The 14,992-nt window shown below is 39.2% G+C and overlaps 1 protein-coding gene across 3 annotated transcripts in view; it reads right to left on the bottom strand.

Moving 5' to 3' along the window:
* The window catches only part of LOC118828787 (inter-alpha-trypsin inhibitor-like), an 89,149-nt gene that overhangs the window by 35,290 nt on the left and 38,867 nt on the right, over positions 1-14,992 (bottom strand). The gene's annotated exons all lie outside the window — the stretch shown is intronic.

Below are 14,992 nucleotides of genomic sequence, written 5' to 3'. Positions count from 1 at the left end.
GAAGAAAATGAAAAAATTATTAAGCACTTACTATGTGCCAAGTGCTGTGCTAAACACTTGAGATGTAAGTAGAAAAAGAAGACTGTCCTTGTTCTCAGATAGGTCACACTCTAAAAGGGGAGAGACAACACATTCAGCCACATTGTGAGTGGCAAGGCTCAGGAATCCTAAGGATGCATAACGTTGTCTGCCCACAGAAATGACCCACCACCACTGGGAAGAGGAGGAGTAGAGTGAAGGGTCATAGTGGAAAGGAGATTCTGGGTTCCCTTTGTAGGAGGTAAGGTAAATAGGGATCAGTGTCCAGCCAGGAGGGGAAAAGGGGAAGGGGCATTGACCAGAAGGTTGAGGGTAGGCTGTGGGATATGGAAGGGGAAAGGTGACAGACACCCTTATTATTATGCTATTATGCTGTTCACTGACCTGAATCTTTTCATAAAACCAAATGCTTTAGAAAGAAAGAAGAGGCTTTCTCAGCCAAGAAACATGGCTATTTCAAGTTGATTAAAGGCTCCCTAAGTTATTTATACATTCTGGGACATCATCTCATCTCTGAATGCTTTTCATTTAGAGAAGGAAAGGTGAAAGGGAAAAAAGAAGCCACAAGAGTGACTCAAAGTTTACGGAAGCAACAACAGGTAACTCTTTTAAAGAAATAAACAGGGGCCCATTGTGAACTTGTTCTCCCTAGTGATCTACCTCCAGGAGGCACCCTGACATAACACACTGTGCCATTTTCCTAAAGGCCTGTGGGAGGTCAGTTGTTCACAACTCAGAGACTTATAGAACTAGTAGAGTTGGAAGCACCCTTAGAAATCTAATCCAGCAGCCTTATTTTCCAGATAAGAAAACTGAAGCACATAGAGGTTAGATGACTTTTCCAAGGTCATATCACTAGCTAGGAAAGCACTCAGGCTTGGTACTGTCCCCAGATTCTGTCCTGAAGTTTTCTTATTTGCTCTCCAGTTGGCACTCTCAATTCTGGGGAAAACTTTAGAGAAGCATGGGCAGAATCTGCCCTTAGCTGCCATTCTCTTTCTAACTTCCTTACTTCTAACCAGGTGTATGTTCTCACATATTCTCACCCATAGGCTCTATACCGTCCATGCCCTGAAGTTGTTTTCTGTCCTAGCAGGAAGCATATAAAAGACTCCTGAGAGGCTTAGACTCTTGTCTCAGAATCAAAATCCCCTTGGTTGCTGATGTCTCAATTTTCTCCCTTACCTTGCTCTGTGACTTTATTTTCTATGAATCTCTTATTTCATGATCACCTGCCTGACCTTTTGACTTGTCTTTCACTTCATTATTCATGTCCACTACTTCAGCATGAATAACTGGTACCTTACTAACTGCTTTTCCTTGAACTCCAATATTAGAGGCACCCTGACTTGTTTGGCCTATCACTTTCTCACTTGTTCCTTTGCCCAGTTTTGTGAGTGAACCTTTACTAATTCAATCTCACTCCCGTGTCTCAGTCTCAGATGTTTACCCCATATCTACTCCTTATCCTCCCTCCTCCCAACCCAGGGCTGACACCTATACCTTTTAGTGTTTTTAAAAATTGTTTTTGACTCTAAATTTCAGAGGCAGGACCAATGGTTAGGAAACCCATTTGGCCTATATACCAAAGCAGACCACTGCCATCATTGATGGACCCCTTTATTTTAGCTCACAGGAACTAGTAAACATACTAAATAAAAAATGGGGGTGGTCACTAAAGGCTACTATACTCATTTTTGTCTCTAAACCTGTTTTGTGCTCTTATTCCCTTCCTACTTGGGATAGCTCTGTTACTTTTACTTATCTAAAATCTACTCATCTTTCATAGTTCAGACCAAGTTTCACCTTCATTGTGAAGCCTACCCTGTGAAAAAAAAAAAACTTTGGTTGGGGAGTCAGAACATCTACTTTAGTTCTCCCTCTGCTATTAACTGGCTTTGTGACCTTGGGTGAGTCATTTAAACCTTATGGGTTTCAGTTTCCTCACTTTCTCCAGTAAAGAGAATCCTGGCCAAGATTAGAAATCCACTCATTGTGTCTAGACATTGCTTTTTGAAATGCAACCAAGAGAGGGCTAGTTTTCCTATTAATCCATAGGATAATAGGATCTTAGAGCCCAAAGAGAGCTTAGAGAAAATGGCCTTTTGGGGTTAAACCCCAGGTTAGGAACTGGTCAACTTGATCCCAGGACCTCTGTTAGGGCTAGGGCCCCAGGTCATACACGGGTGAGCAACATGAGGCCCAGAGAGATGAAGGGACCTACACAAGGTTACTGAGTTAGTAAATAGCAGAGACAGGATTCAAACCCAGTTCTTTTGATCCTAGATCCTGTGCTCTTTTTCCTCTACCATCTAAGACCTCAGACATCCCTGAAACTTTTTGAGAGAACAGGCCATTTCAGTTTCATTAGAGAGAATGTTAACTATGAAATCTCTGACTTCATAAGGGAAGGCAAGGAGCAGGGGACTAACAATAGAAGCTTTGAGTGAAACAGGGAAGAAGTCAACTCTGCCGGTTTCACTCTTCTACCTGATTGGAATTCTGACAAACCACAAAGAGGGGAATGAGGCAAAGGGAGGTTCCATGTGGTGACTGCATCCGACTTGGCAATTTACCAGGCAAAGGTTTAAGATATACTAGCACACCCTGATCCACTGGTTAATATTTTCTGTATTTGGTTTAAGTGCCAAACAACTCTCTTAGGCAGGGTAGGGTATTGTGTCAACTTTAATTGTTAGACTTAATTTGGCATTTTAAATCATGTTCAACCATTAGCTACATTGGACAGACCCTGAAATTGAGGGAGGATAAAAATTAGAATTGTTGAAACTGCATATCTCAATGTCTACAGTTGCTAAATGATGAGAGAGAGAGAGAGAGAGAGAGAGAGAGCGAGCTGGGTGTGTTTAGTGGACAGGATTTTGTACTTGGAGCCAGAAGATCTCAGTACAAATCATACCTGCAACATTAACTAGCTGCATTACTCTGGACATGTCATTTAACCTCTTTGAGACTGTTTCTTCATCTGTAAAATGGGGATAATAATTCATTTGGCACCTATCTCAAAGGGCTGTTGTGAGACTCAAATAATATAATGTATATGAAAAGCCCTTTGTAAATTTTATAGTGCTATATATGATGATTATGGTGCAAGCAGGATATAATATCACGAATGAACTTTGGAGCAGAGGAGTAAAAGATGTCATTAAAGAATTACACGATAGGAAGAGAAGATAGACTGATCCCATGGCAAGAAGGACAGGTGGTAGACAACCACGGGGCTCCACTATCCCTCTAGTGATGGAAAGCAAAGAAAGTGTCCAGTATGGTGGGCAGATCCATCAGAGGGAGAAGTATGGGAGGACTTGGGCGAGAGTTATACAGCATGGGACAGGCATAAATGAATTACAGTCTACATCAATGGAAGAAACTCCTAAATCTCACCATGCGATCACACATCTATTTGAGTAATTGAGGATGAGGATATAATAGACTAAGTATTAATATATTAAATATTATATCTTATATTGGTCCCCCTGCACAGATGAAAGCTATCCACTTAGGCTGCTGTTTGGCCATTGGTCCAGATATTGACAGATGTCCATGACATGTGACATAATGTTTCCAAAGAAGCTTCCAGGGACAATATGAGCAAGTGGGGAGAAAAGGCAGTGCAGAGAGAAAGTTAAAAGGAAGAAGGGAAATTTGAAGGGGAAAATATTCCCAAGTAGTAAAAAATACAAATTAGTGTAGTTTTGATTTATGATTCAAACATATGACAAGTTAAGCAAGGTTGATCATCAGGCTAATTACAGGGTGATGGACTTTTTTGGCCCCAGATAAAGTTAAAGACCATTGAATAAGTTACAGAGCTTTCTCCGTCTTATTGGTGGAAGAAGCATCTTTTGCTGGCAAAATTACAAATTCTTAAAGTGCTGAAGTATTCATTATTAACCTTACCATGGCAAAATGGAAAAAGACACTGACACTGAAATTAGAGGACCTGGGTTCAAATCTTGACTGCCTGTGTGATCTTGGGCCACTTCACCATCCTTAGCTTCAGTTTCCACATGTATAAAATGGAGAGGTTGGATTAGACAATCTCTAAAGTCTCTGGCTTAAGGCTCTGCCACTAACAATCTGAGAGGAATGATAGAGCATGAGGGGACAAACTGATGGTGTTGTCCCTGCCCTTAGAAATTGGTCCAAAGCAGCAGTAGCCAAACTATGATAATGAAGGGTTCCTTACAGAACAAATGTTGAGTTTTTTTTTTAATTACACAACTCTCCCATATACTTACTTCTCATCTGTACTTCCTTTTAAATTTATTTTATTTTATTTTACAACACTCAGTTCCACAAGTTTTTGGGTTCCAAATTTTCTCTCCCTCCCACTCCTCCCTCCAACCCCCCAAGACGGCATGTAATCCTACAGGCTCTCCAAATACCTTCACATTGAATTTGTTTACATAATAGTCCAGTTGTAATGAAGAATTATAACCAGTGGAATGAATCATGAGAAAGGAGAAATGAAACCAAAAAAAAAAAAAAGGAAAAAAAAGAGAGAGCAAAAAGTTTGCTACAATCTGCATTCAGATGCCATAATTCTTTCTCTGGATGTGCATAGCATTTTCCATCTTTTCCGTCTTTTGGAGGTGTCTTTGAACCTTGCATTGATGAGAGGAGTGAAATCTATCAAAGTTAGTCCTTACAGATACTGTGTGTCTGTAATCATGTATAGTGATCTCCTGGTTCTGCTCCCCTCACTCAGCATCAGTTCATATGTGTCATTCCAGGTTATAATGAAGTTCATCTGCTCCTCATTTCTTATAGCACAATAGTATTCCATTGCATTCATACACCACAATTTGATTAGCCATTTGCCAATTGATGGGCATCCCCTTGATTTCCAATTCTTTGCCACCACAAAAAGAGCTGCTATAAATATTTCATACATATGGGTTCCTTTCCCACTTTTATGATCTCTTTGGGATATAGCCCTAGAAGTGGTATTGCTGGGTCAAAGGATATGCACATTTTTATAGCCCTTTGGGTATAGTTCCAAAGTGCTCTCCAGAATGGCTAGATCAGTTCACAACTCCACCAGCAATGTAACAATGTTCCAATTTTCCCACATCCTCTCCAGCATTTATCATTTTCCTGTTTTGTCATGTTAGCCAATCTGACAGGAGAGACGTGGTACCTAAGAGCTGTTTTGATTTGCATTTCTCTAATCAATAGTGATTTAGAGCATTTTTTTCATATGCCTATAGATATCTTTAATTTCTTCCTCTGAAAACTGCCTGTTCATATCCTTTGACCATTTCTCAATTGGGGAATGACTTGTATTCCTATAAATTTGGCTCAGTCCCTGTATATTTTAGACATGAGAGGCCTTTATCAGAGACACTGGTTGTAAAGATTTTCTCCCAATTTTCTGTTTCCTTCCTTACATTGGTTGCATTGGCTTTGTTTATACAAAAATTTTTCAATTTAACATAATCAAAATTATCCATTTTGCATTTTGTAATGCTCTCTATCTCGTCATCTATACTTCTTTCTTCTTCTTCCTCTTTTTTTCCCTCTCCAAATTACATTTTCTTCTCCTTTATTTTCCTCTTTTCTATCCTTTCCCCCTGTGTTCCTCTCCTGTCATCTAGTCAGAGCCCTTATGAGGGGTACAGGTAATAGAGGCAACAATCTTCATCTGGCACTAAAAAAAAGATTTAAAAATTTTGATAAAGGCAAAATCACATTTAAGTGTCTGGGAGCAGTGACCCATTTGGAGATGTCTGAGCATGAGCTTGGTAATCTTATCATCACAAAGATGTTTAGCAGCTTGATAGCTGTTGGGGGCAGGTGTTCATTACTACAAAATTCCCACATGCAGCTCTGTTTATTTCATTTTTTAAAATTTCATTTTTTCTTTTGTTTTTACGCTATCTTCATTTCGCCACATATCTCTCTTAGTCCTCTTTTAGGGAGGTATCTCTTATAACAAAGAATTTAAAAAGGAGCGGGAAAATAAACAGTCCAGCAAAACTATCTGACAAGTCAGCTAAGTGCACCATTATATGTTGCGTTCCATACTCCTAGTCCCCTACCTTTGAAAAAAAGTGGGGGAAGTACATTCTCATATATCTTCTTTCTGGCCAAGCTTAGTCACTATAATCTCAAAGCATTTTGTTTCAGTTTTGTTGTTGTTCCTTCTAGTGTAGACATTCTGTAGACTGTTTTCCTCATTCTGCATACTTTGTTTTACATCGGTTCATTTAGATCTTTCCATACTTCTTTGTATTCTTCGTATTCATTATTTCTTAGTGAATAGTAACTTTCCATTACATTCATGTGATAACTTGTTTAATCATTTCCAAATCAATGAGCATCTGTACTTTGTCTATATGACAAAAAGACCTACTACAGGTATCTTGGTATATATGAGACCTTTATTTTTTTAAAATCAATTTTTATTGATATATTTTGTTTTACATCACCTGAATTTCCTCCTTTATCCCTCTTCTTCACCTTTCCCAGAGAGCCATCCCATATAACAAATAATTTATTTATAAGAAAAAGAGAAAATATCAACTAAATTGACCAGTTCATCAGAAAAAAAAAATCTGAGAACACGTGCAGTGTTCCATACCTCTTGATCCTCTGCCTCTACAAAGGAGTAGGAATGAGGTATCTTCTCATTTCTCATCTTTGAGACCACACTTGTTCTTTGTAATTTTGCAACATTCATTTTCTATTGTTTCCTAGTTGTTCTTTCCATTTACATTCTTGTCATCACTGTATATATCATTTTCTTGGCTCCACTTTCTTTACTCTTCATCATGTAAGTCCTTCCATGCTTCTCTGAATTTATCATATTTGTTGATTCTTAAAGCATTACATTCATGTATCACAATTTGTTTAGCCATTACCCAATAAGTAGGAATCAACTTTATTTCTAGTTCTTCGATTTGACAAAAAGTGCTGCTATACATATTTTGGTGTATATGAGACCTTTCTTTTTACCATTGACATACATGCATACTTGCAATGGGATCTTTAGGTCAAAAGTGCTTGAACATTTTATTCTATTTATTTTTAACTGACTTCACTTGTATCAAATTACTCAAGGAGAAGAAAAGGGTGGGTCAGGGAATGACATGATTTTCCCTGACTTGAACCATAGGGATGGGCCTGGAACTTGGAGTTTCTCAGGAATGGCCTTATCCCCAAGGGTACCCTAGTAATACTACAGTCATGGAAGTAAGCCTGTTTAACTGTGAGGACAGAAAGACAGTAGCTTCTGACAATAACAACAAGAAAACCATCAGCCTCTTCCTCACTTTGTGGCTGCTTGTAGGAAAACTTATAAAAGGATGATTGGACTAAGCCTTTGGGCTAGTATTCCTTAAACTGGCCTTCTCACTGTTATTAGAGAGCTGATTGTGTTGAAATGTGAGAGAGCAAGACAGAACCATGTGAGAACAGTGCCAAAGGACTTCAATTCTGAAAATCTGGTTTCCCGAGTGACTTTTTCTCTAAGTGTCTATGTTTGTGTTTCCCTGTATTGCATGTAATTATGGGGAAAGTTTCCAACATTAGTCTATACTACAAAGTTTTGGAAATCTCAAGCACAAGCTACACCAAAGGGTTTGGGTAGTGATACCTCTGAGTCACTTCTCTAATTTCCTGGGTATGTCCCTATATCAGAGGTTATGGGACCCTGTTGATGGACTTCTGGACCCTAAAGCATAGCTCATAAGATCTGGTTAACTCTGAACTAACACTGAAAATCCCAACACCCCAAGCATTTTTAATTGAGTTTGTTTCAAATCTATACTGCTTCCTTATGGTATAGGTCATTTACCATTCATTCAATAGAGTCAGGAAGACCTGAGTTTGAATTCAGCCACAGACATGTGCTAGATGTGTGACCTTGGGCAAGTCACTTAACCTCTATTTGCCTCAGTTTCCTCTTCTGAAAAGTCAGGATAATAATAGGACGTACATCTCTGTATTTTGGGAAGGATCACATGAGATAATATTTGTAAAAAAGCTTCTAGCATAGTACCTGGCATATAGCAGGTACTATATAAACATTAGTTATCATTGTTATTATTATTAATTAGTGGGAGATATAGCAGGAGATTCAGGATGGGAGTAGATTGTGGAAGGCTAGGCTAAGGATTGTGGGTTTCCCAAAATAGAATTGAGAATTTCATGTCAATGACAAACCTTAAACATTTAAGGCTTGGCAGGCATTTTTTTGGTGATTGCTGTTTTCCTCTTTCTGCAGAAATGAGCTTGCTTGCCTCCCAAGTTCATAATAACCAAGGATTGCTGCTCACTTAGGGACCAGCAATATAAGTACCATCTGTCATTGTGCTAGCAAAATAGGTCTTCCACTGAACAGCTGATTTGAAAAATCCCATCTCCATTACAGAGTCTAATCATTCCTGACAGGAAGCAGTAAGTTCCTGAGGATACAGTTACAGAGACATAGGAGGAATTGTATAAGTAAGCTCTCTTCCTTGCATCTGGTCAAGAAAAATAAAAATTCCAGTGATGTGGAAGCAGGAGGTAGCAGGTCCAGAGGAAAGCCTAGACTAGCTCCTTATGCAAAGACTGCCAGAGCAGCATTGATGACACACAGCCCACCTAGTAGTTGCAAAGCAGATCTCTATCACTGGGAGTTGGCAAACCTTTTGATATCACGTGACCTGTACTCAAATATTTCAATACTTTAAAAATCTGTGGGACGAGAATACAGGGTTTGGAATAAGGGGGTCTGACTATAAATCCTGACTCTGTCATTTGCTGCCTATGTAATTTTGGGCAAAAGTTCACTTTATTCCTCTAAGCCTCATTTTCCTCATTCACAAAATTGGGGGAGGGTTGTACTAATGGACATCTAAGGTCCCTTTCACCTTTAAATCTACTGTCCTTTGATCCATGTGGGTATTCTCTCTACCAAGAATATGGCAATTACTTGTATGACTTAGATCATTTCATGAGTTATCTATCAAAGAGTTTTTTATATCAATGAATTGATATGGTGGCCAACCCTCTGATGATGGCCCTCTCCAGAGTTAGCTGGGCTGGTCCTCAGACAATAAACATATAGTCCACCTCTGAGTCTATATTGGAAACTTATCCATACTGGTAGGAACCTTTTTTATTTTTTAAAAAAATCATTAAGCATTGCTCAAGCAAAATGCTTTTGCACTGGATCCTCATAACAACCAAGTGAGGTAGATACTCTAAGTGCTATTATCCTTGTTTTACAAATGAGGAAACTGAGGCTTGGCGAGATTAAGTGCCTTGCCAAGAGTCACATAGCTACTGAGTGCCAAAAGCAGGATCTGAACCCACAGATCTGAACTGACACAGTGCAGTGCTCAGGCACATTCCCCAACTTGTAGGATAGGTCCTTCAGAGATGGCTACGCCAGATTCAAGTCATTCTTTGGGTTGGTACTCCTAATAGCATTATTCATGAGGCCCCTGACAGGAAGATTAAATACGTTAAATATACTTATATTTAATAGTCAACCAGAGGACACAGTTAGCCCAAAGCAAAAGCACTTAATAAAATGAAAGGGTAAAAAAAGTTCAGCACTCTACCCACCGTGCCATTGCTACATTATACACATGTGCATATACAGACACACATATGTATACATAATACATATACAAATTTATAGCAAATGGCAATACTGCAAACCTCACTTAGCCCATGGTGTTTAATAAATGTTTATTGCCTGGCTGACTGACTTTATGCTAATGTATATTTAGTGAGCCATGTTGAAGTAGCACCTAAAATGAATAATAAGAATAATACCAATATTAATAACAGTGAGGTTAGAGATAAAGGTAATAGGAGCTGTATTAATATTTTTTCCTCTTTAGAATCATAGAATTGTAGAGCTAAGAAGGACCATCTTTTTTGTCATGTTGTTCCTTATCCAGGCCATGATAAATCAATTGAAGACAGAAATTGCATCTTTGTCTTTTTTTCTTTTCTTTTTCTTTTTTTTTTGGAGGGGGGAAGGCAGGGCAGTTAGGGTTAAGTGACTTGCCCAAGGTCACACAGCTAGTGTGTCAAGTGTCTGACGCTGGATTTGAACTCAAGTCTTCCTGACTCCAGGGCCAGTACTCTACTCACTGTGCCACCTAGCTGCCCCAGAAATTGCAAATCCCTAGCTAGCACAATATCTAGTACTTTCATGAGTGTTCAGCAAATTATTTGTTATTGATTGGTCTATCAGCTTAGTTAGCTAAAACTATGGACTCAGAGCGAATGAGATATAGGACAGGTATATTTCAGAAATAAGTTTTAGGAATAAGAAATATGGCTATGAGCATCCATGGGTGGTAAGGGTCAACAGAAAGGTGTCAGGTCATGCGTGTTCTAAAAAATTGTAATTGTAGAGTGAAGGGAAAGAAGGAATCAGAGAAAACCTCGTGGATTTAATCGGTTTGCTTAGGAACAAAGCTGATTAAATTTAGAGTTGGATTATCTAACAGGTTGACTAGGAATACGTCTAAGAGCCTTCAGGATTAGTGGAAGAGAAGACTGCCCTTGATCCCTCTCCTCTAGGGTGGATCATTTTCCTTTTTTTAATGGCAAGAGCCTTCCATTTGGTCTTCTTTCCTGCTTCCTCTCCCCTCTCCATTCTATTCTCCACAGAGCTGCCAAATTGATATTCCTGAAACACATACCTAATTATATCACTCCCTACCCTTCTCCGCCCCCTACCTCAAGGTTCTTCATTAGCTTCTCATTGTCTCTAAGATCAAATGCAAAATCATCAGTCCCACGAGCTGGCTTCCTCCTATCTTTCCAGTCTTATTTTATATTCTTTCCCTTTACATAGCCTCTATTTCAGTCACACTGTCCTAGCTGCTCCCAGTACATGGCATTTCCTCTCTTGGCTGCATGTCTTTGCACAAATGATCTCTCATATCTGGAAAGCACTTGCCTGGTCATCTTGACCTCATGACTTCCTTCAAAGCATAGTTTAACTGTCACTTCTTATACAAAGACTTTCCTAGTGCTCCAGTTATTAGCACTTTCTTCCTTTAGAAATTATTTTGCATTAGTTATTATATGCGAATATATTATATAATTACTATGTAATTATAACTATATAATTATTATATAGTTATAATTACACAATTTAATTTAATTTAACAATGTAATGATAATATATAATTACATAATTATTACATGCACATATAATAATAAATATGTTGTGATGGGACCAGTATCTACCAGTGTTCCTCCTGCCCCCACCTTCCCTGAGCATAGGTTAGACTAGATTTTCCTTAAAGGATGATAAAAACCAGGACATGATCGACCCAAGTGTCGGGGGGGGGAGGATGGGGTTGGGATTAGGCAAGGCTGGAGCCATGCCTCCTTTGACATAGCTTCCTGGTGGTCTCTGGCTATGTTGATATGGCTTCCTGGTCACAATGCACATGGGGGTCAGTGCCTTTTTAACTTGGTGGGATGTTTGAAGACAGAGCAAGGTACCACATCCTGCTGTGCTAAAAAGAAGTACTTCTATATCGAGATGGAAGAATGGGCTTTGCACACCTAGGGAAGCTAAATTCCATTGTACCCTTTGGCACATCCTTGCCATGTTAGGGCTAAGTAAACTTCCTTTGGTTGACTGCTCAGTGACTTAGGAGTGCCTCTTTCAGTTACTTCACTGAACCTGAAATAATAGGACGCCAGTGTCAGAACCAGTCCCATTACTTGTATAATGTATTATATCTCCACTCCTCCACCACCACCACCCCCCACCATAGAATGTAAGCTCTTTGAAGGCGGGGATTGTTTTATTTTTGTCTCTGTATCTTTACTGTCTGGCACAGTGTCTTGTACACAGCAAGCACTTAAAACATTTGGTGAATTGAACTTCATTGAGTAGAATTCATGACCTAGAAACCTCTGAGGGGAGTGAGACCTGGGAACCAGAGTCCTTCTTTAATTCCCTCATCAGGAGGGAGAGACAATTGACCTATGGGATAGGATTAGAAGAGGGACATGGGTCCTCAACAATACTGACAGGAGTTAAGATTAATAACAAAATGACTGAGAAGTGTGGCCACAAGCAACATATTTCCTTGTACCCAATGAAACAGTTCTTGGTAACTCAAAGTTTATGACCTTCTGAGGAAGCAGGAAGACTTCCTCATTTTCCTAGTCCTGCTACTTGGTTCAGTTAGAGTAGGGGGTGGGGGTGATGGCACCTGGACCAGAATCTTGGTTCTTAGGGGTCCCAAGGACTCTAAATCTGCCACTGAGTAGGATTAAACTCTTTCTTGATTCCCAATAACTCCTCTAGAAAAATGTAAGATCCATGAAATCAGTCAATAAGCATTTACTAAGCACCTACAAATTAGGGACTTCTTATCATAGTATTTGTATCCTCAGTGCCTGGCACAGTGCTTTCAGTGCTTTCCATACAGTAGGTACTCAACAAATGTTTGATGGGGTGAATTGGATTAGACAGTCACTCCTGGGTTCAATGCCAATTATTGTAACATTAATAGTCTCTGGAAACCGTGGGTACAGAGCTTATGGTGGGGAATCCGTTTCTACTACTTTCCCATTGAGATGGCCCACGGGAGTCTATTTCTCTCTATAGTATCAGTGATTTATACAAAACCACAGATACTGAATTGCCAATGTGACAATCTGCTAATCAAGTCTCTGGCTTTGAGTAACTCAAAGCTTATTGCTATAAATCCTGTCCCTCATCATTGATGGTGAAACAAAGTAGCTATAAATTTAGAACATGCCCCTTCATCTGATGTTCAGTAACAGCAACAATGCTAAATTATGCCACATAATATCTGTCATGGGACTTGTGATGGAAAAGGAAACTATAAAACCTCAAATAGCAAACTTTTTTAAACCCCTTTTGGTTATGTCTAGTGCCAAACTTTAGCATTTCAATTCGAAAAATAACCATGACCATAGGATCAGATCTAGAGCAAGAAGGGACCTGGAGGGGTCAGCTAGTCCAGCCCCCTTATTTTATAGATGAGGCCCAGAGAAATTCAGTGACTTAAGCAAGGTCACATCATCAGCAAGTGGCATTTAGGATTCAAGCTCAGATCCTGTGATTTCCAAGTTTGGCACACTTCCACTTCCTCAATCATAATAGTTTGTACTTAAAATGTTTATAGTACTTCCGCACTGATTCTGATCCTTCTGATAGCTCCGTGAAGTGGATAGAAAAAGTGTTGGATGTAAAATTTCGGCTCCATTTTATAGATGAGGAGAAAAATGAGACTCAGGTGAAGTTTTCCATTAGGTTACATAGTAAATGACTGTCCTGGACAAGAAGCCAGGTCTAGCAATACCTAGTCCCTTGTTCTTTCCTTGGAACCCATTATTTGACATAGTATATTCTTGAGTACAAAATTATGACAGCAGTATGCTTTTGATCTTTTTGATTTCTTTCTTACGAATGCAAATGAGGCAATCTTATAGAGCACTAGACAAAAGACAAAATGCACAATGAAAGTATACACCCAGATGTGGATGTTAACACATACAATTAAGTTTATGCCTTTTTCCCCCTCCAGATGTGGGATTCACAAAATGTCACATTCTTGTCTACACTAAACAATTGTGTTTGTAACTGAAACACCCGTCTCCTATTTTGCTGCATTCCTCTGTTTGCAGTAAATCATGAAACCTGGCCTCTGAGCTGCATGTAACCAAACTAGACCCCCTCATAATGAGGCACATGATAAAACATCTGATGCTGGTGCCTCTGACTCCCACAGGGAATATGGGGGACAATAAACATAAGTAAGGGGCACTGTTTGTGGTCGGTTAACTCAGTAAGAGTGTGCTGATAAGGCCAAATTTATGGGGTCAATTCCATGCCCATTGGGTTAGTTATATTCATTTTGCTCCATGAACCCAGACTGTGCGCCTACCTAATCAGAGAGGTGTGTTACTGGTCCTGAGGAGGACTGTAGTAGTAATGATTGTGGTTGGAACAATACAAAATTAACAACATAAAGAGAAATGTCATTCAAAGAATATGTTGATAGAAGGTAAACTTCTTTTTCATTTTTGTTTTTGGAGCCCCAGAATTTACCACAGTACCTGGTTTGTAATAAGCACTTGATAATGCTTAATGAATGGCCGTTGTGAGAATTTATTTTGCTGGACCATGCATATCTGTAAGAAAAGTTTTATGTTTTCTTCAGGTATTTAAAAAAATTGCTCTGTGTGTAGGAAGTTTGAGAGGTGCAGATTATAAATGCTAATAAAATTAGATAAATACATTTATTTTTAAAAATTAAAAATATTATTGATTGATACCTTGTGATAAGTAGTATTTCCTACGAATAAGATGGCACACTCATAAGGAGGTAATAGGTCTGGTGTGTATTCTCCCCTAGTTTACATTGTCTGGAGCAGTGTGTTCAGTTCTGGACACTGATAAGCTGGAATGTGTTCAGAGAAGGGAAGCCAGGATAGTGAAGAGACTCATGTTCACGCCTCATAAAAAGCACAAGGAGCACTCAAAGGAATGGGGATGTTTGGCTTAGAAAAGAAAAAGATATGGGAGGGGAAGGACATGATGGCTGACTTAAAAATTATTTGAAATGTTGTTATATGGAAAAGGGATGAGAGCAATGGGATCCCCTTGCAAAGGGATGAGAGACAAATTTAAACCTGATATAAGGAATAACTTATTAATGATTAGAGCTGTCCAAAAATTGATTGGTGGTGGGTTCCCCCTTGTTGGAGGTTTTTAGACAAAGAGTGGATGACAATTTGTCAGTTATGTTATGTGTATGTGGGGGGGGGGCAGTTAAGGGTATGGATTGGACTCCATGGCCATGCAGGTCCTTTCCAGGCAACGGTGTTTTGGAGCCAGCTTGTATGGCTCAGGAGAGCCGACTTTTAAATTTTCATTGTGAGCATTTACACTTTGGAAATAAGTAAAGGCTACAAATCAGGA

The sequence above is a fragment of the Trichosurus vulpecula genome, chromosome 8 (assembly GCF_011100635.1).
Source record: "Trichosurus vulpecula isolate mTriVul1 chromosome 8, mTriVul1.pri, whole genome shotgun sequence".
Classification (NCBI taxonomy): domain Eukaryota; kingdom Metazoa; phylum Chordata; class Mammalia; order Diprotodontia; family Phalangeridae; genus Trichosurus; species Trichosurus vulpecula.
Note: the sequence above shows the minus strand (reverse complement) of the source record. Positions and strands in the feature narration are given on the sequence as shown.